At 33.9% G+C, this 4,686-nt stretch overlaps 1 long non-coding RNA gene across 2 annotated transcripts; it reads right to left on the bottom strand.

Moving 5' to 3' along the window:
- Window positions 1-374: 374 nt before the first annotated feature.
- On the bottom strand, window positions 375-1,791 carry LOC121212393 (uncharacterized). 2 transcript variants are annotated; one of them, XR_005907489.1, is made up of 3 exons: window positions 1,657-1,791; window positions 1,252-1,372; window positions 375-617 (listed from the first exon to the last, which is right to left on the bottom strand). It is a non-coding gene; the product is annotated as an uncharacterized lncRNA (long non-coding RNA). The 2 variants fall into 2 exon arrangements; XR_005907490.1 differs by having other exon boundaries at window positions 1,239-1,372.
- Window positions 1,792-4,686: the final 2,895 nt, after the last annotated feature.

Here is a 4,686-nt window from a genome sequence, read left to right on the forward strand (position 1 = left end):
AAGACAATCCAAATTATGAATATTAATTCATAATGTAATTAAATTTAATTTTAATCCAAATTATTTTGGGTTAAATAAATTATTATTAATTAATTACGAAAATAGGTCCAGTTGAGCTGAACCGAGAAAACCGATCCGACCGAGCACTGGGCAGCCCAAAACTGTAACACCCCAAATCGGGCCTAGACGTTATGGCCAAATCTGGTAGTGTCACATTGGAGTGTTTCAAAAACTGGCTCTTGCTGATGAAAACTCGTTTGGAAATTTAAAGCCTCTTTGTTAGAACTCAAATCATTATAGCTATTCGTTATTCATCTTAAATTGTTATTACTTTTAAAACTTTGTTTGTTGCGGAAGCATTTCTCAAGTGTCGCAAAAACGTAGTGTTTTGAAAACAGTTATCGTTTTCGAAAACTACATTCTACTTTTATTAGATATAAATCATAATAAACAAAAAAAAACCCAAATTAAAAGCTGGAAAATTTAGGGAGGCCTTATTACATAATTCAAAACCCAAACTGAAATCTAATAGCAAATAAATGCCAAATAAAAGAAAACAGGAGTAGTAGTGTGGCCATCTCCGAGTCCCTCACAGCACCGATCCGCCTAAGGATTACCTGTACAGTATAAACAGTTGGGTCAGTTTACGAAAACTCAGTGTGTAATTCCAATAATAAACAAACAGTGAACATCACAATCTGGGCCTGAGCCCTATTCAGAAATAGTACAGAGTGGGCCTTAGCCCAATACAGTAACAATGCAACACAATAATACAACCCATCCCAATCCAGCCAACACACCATTCCTTACGACCAACACACAAAGTCGACCCACCCAGCCAACACACCAAAATCGCAATAAAGCTGCCAGTAATAGTATCGCAGCAAAGCTGTCAATAACAATAACGCAACAAAGCTGCCAGTATCAGGCTAAAAGTCATCAGTAGGTCCACAGTCGTCTTGCGCGACCTGTGCGATCATATCAGTACAGTACACTTGCTCCATAACAGTATCCCAATCCCCATGCAGAATGACATGTTATAAATCATACGTGTATACAGAATGTCATACTCAGTGTAGTCAAATCATAGCACAAATCAGTCATTTACCCTCAAGGGGTAAAATAGTCATTTTACCCTGTAGGGCCCAAATTTTGCCCAGCCCAAATACTACACAGGCCCAATCCCAAATGCCAACCCTCAAACCCAATTCAATCAAGCCCAAATTAAAAAACACTACCCAAGCAGAAAACCTTAGTCCTAAATGCTTCAGCCACTGCAGCCAAGTCAGTTTCCAAACACCATACATTGCCCCTCCGACTCGTGCGCTACTCTCTACATCGGCACGCCCACGACTACCCCACGTCGCCATACCTGTGAAGAGATAGCAAAAACAGTAGAGAAGTTGGTTGTATTTTTTAGCTATAAAGAGCCTGAATAATGATGGTGGGGGGTTTTTTTTCCCTTTTTCTCAAAGAGATAGAACACAAGTTGGATACAAAATACATTCAAAAAATCAATAGAAAGCACACAAGAGAATACTGGAAAGGTGATTTTTCTTATAATCTATTTTTGTCTTTATTTTTTCATTTCTTTCTCCTCTTTTCATTCGGATTTAATACAAATACGAAGTATAAGAGAGGGAGGAGGGGTCTTACCGGAGTCGTGCTCGTGCCATCGACGACCATGGCACGTGGGATCTTTGATGGAGGCGGCGTCCGACGAAAATGGGAAGAGAAATGACAGAGCCTTTGAAAGTTTTTAGGTTTTTTTTTAAAGAGGCAAAGGTGAAAATGATGTTCAAAACAAAAAAGTGATTTTGATAGCAAAATAAAACAGCACCGTTTGGTGCTGGACCCATGCCTTTTGGCTCAAAATGGGGAATTGGCGCAATTAGTCCTTCTCCTTCGCACTTGCATTCAATTTGATCTTTCCTATTTTCTTTGTTTTTTTAAATTTTTCCCCTGAAATTGGCGCATCTGTTCACTTTAGTCCGCGTTGAAATGTTGCGTTTTGAAGCTGGGAATAATTTCGTTTTTGGTCCCTGCACATTTGAGCGCATTGCGCTACGATCCTTATTTCATTTTCCATGGTTTATTTTATTTATTAATTATCCTTTGATTTTAACTTTTTTTCAATTAAGTTTACTTTTTTTTACTATTCATCTTTTTCATATATTATTTTATTATGTATTGTTTTTTAATTAATTATATTTAGGTAAGGTTTTTTTTTACTTTGATTTATTATATGACTTATTGGATTTAAAATTCTTTTATATAGTTTTATACCTTAGGGATTTATATGACATTTATTTTTCTACCTTAATATACATATATATACGTTTATCCCAAACACTTTCATATATTATTAGTATTTATTATTTTATTTATATTAAGTTTTCTTTATTTCATATATTCCTATATTTAAAGATCTATAGATGTCCAATTCAATACCATTATACATGTATATACATAACTTATACTTTTTTACTCTAAGTATGCATTATTGATTTCCTATTATTTTATGTAAATATTTTCTTTAAATTTTTTTATTTTTTTTATTTTCTCTTTATATGCATATATATTATTGATTTTATATTATTTTATGTATGTATATCTTCTTCCAAGGATCCTATTTTAAATGGTATATTATATTTATTTTGAATACTTTCATGAGCTAGTATCTTTGTTTTTATATATAAAATTTTCATTTCATGTATATTATTTATTTAGATTGACAAATGCTATGTTATGTGTTACTTACTTTTCTTTATATATACATTATGTCTTTTGAAATTTCATTCAAATATTATTATTTCATATATGATTTTTATTTAATTATTTTTTATCTATTTCGAACTTTCATATATGCTACTTTAAGATTTGTATATATGTTTGGTTGTTTGCATATTGATAATTCCAAATTGCATTTCTTCTATGTCACTTATTTGTTTGTTAGTTTTAAAACTTGCCACATATTGTCTGTGTTAATTTGCTTGGAATTTCTTTAAATTTGCTTTTAATTCGTTAGCTTTCAAATGTGAATATTGGTTTTTTAATATATGTTATGTCGCTTTTACATGTATCCTAATCCTTTGTATTTTTCTCATTATCTATCCATGTCATATTACTGCTTTTTAACCGAAAGTAACCCAAGTGAATATATTTTGAGCCGATTTTATAATTGCTTATTTGGGAAACTTTTTCAAAACAAGGCAATGTTTCATGTTTAGGAAATTTGGGAAATCGTACCCTAACGTGTTGGGTTTTGTTTTTTCCGTTTTGTCAAATAACGGAGTACCCTTTTAAGAGTTAGTTGCGTGTTTCGGGAAATTTTGAGGCGATCTCAATTTTTGGAGGCTTAAAATATCATGTCCTAACGTGCTGGATGTGGTATTTTATTTCTTTGAAACGAGTGAATCTTGAAATCCAATTTGAGTGATCACACATTTTTAAAGGAATCGTATTTTGGCAATTTTTCTTTAAGTTTTCAACGATAGGACATTAAATAATCAATTGGTACCAATTTTGGGCGCTACGAGGGTGCTAACCCTTCCTTATGCGTAACCGACTCCCAAACCCTTTTTCTCAACTTTTGTAGACTTAAAATTATTATTTTAATAAATCAAATGTTTTATTAAAATGATCAACCTCAAGGTGATCCGATCACACATAAATCAAAAAAAATTGGTGGCGACTCCAAACTTTCGTCTTAAAAGTCGATTCCCGTTTTTTCAAAACTTTTTAAAAATGGTTTCGACAGTTTGGCGACTCCGCTGGGGACTAATAAGAGAGTCAAGCCGTAAAATTGATTATTTTCTGTCTTTTTGTCAAAAATTTAAAATGTAGATTTTAACATACGATCCTTTTATTGCATTTCATGAGTTTTATAGTTTTTGGTCATTTTATTCGTGTTTTACATTTTGAGTTTTTTATATCCCTTCGCATCATACTGCATGACAATTATGGTCGCACCTTTTTAAGTAAGAGTGAGAAACTACACCTTCGTGAGGTTTTCACCTCTGCATGGTCTAGTGGACTGCTTCCGGGATACATCCGTTCCTATGTCTTCGTGAGGTTTTCACCTCCGTATGGCTATAGGGAAATGTATTCCCCTGAACTGAACTCGATCTGCATGAGCCTATAATGGGTGAAGGTTGAGGAATCTGCTAGTTCAGGTACCATTTTCTTAGAACTGAGCCGCATATAGTGAACTCTAAGAAGCCCACCCTAGGTAGAGCTATGTTGAACTCTAGTGATTACCCAGTTAGGTGTTTAATTATTTTCTATTTGTTTAAATTTTATTTTATTTTTTTGATACTAACTTGTTGTGTTTTGTTGTGATTATGTTTTGCATGTCATTTAATATTAAAAAGGTGTTGATTTCTGTTCGGTTGCTAAATTAGAAAGCTTGTTATGGAGAGCGAATTCCTTGATAAAGTAGAGGATAATGCGGCTGTCCGTATGTTGTCAGAGAAGATGCAACTTGAGAAAGGGGATAGCCTAGCTGAGGGGTATATATCGGGGTTGTCGGGCTTCACTCGCATCAACGTGACCTAAAATGAGTTTTAGGAATTGGGGGATATATGGGCTCGTTGGGATGATGAGACCAAGCAGCTATTCTATCAAAGTTATGGTGACTTACCCTACCTGCTCGATATCAAGGTGGACAAGTACTTGTTTCGGGCT

The sequence above is a fragment of the Gossypium hirsutum genome, chromosome A13 (genome assembly GCF_007990345.1).
Source record: "Gossypium hirsutum isolate 1008001.06 chromosome A13, Gossypium_hirsutum_v2.1, whole genome shotgun sequence".
NCBI lineage: Eukaryota > Viridiplantae > Streptophyta > Magnoliopsida > Malvales > Malvaceae > Gossypium > Gossypium hirsutum.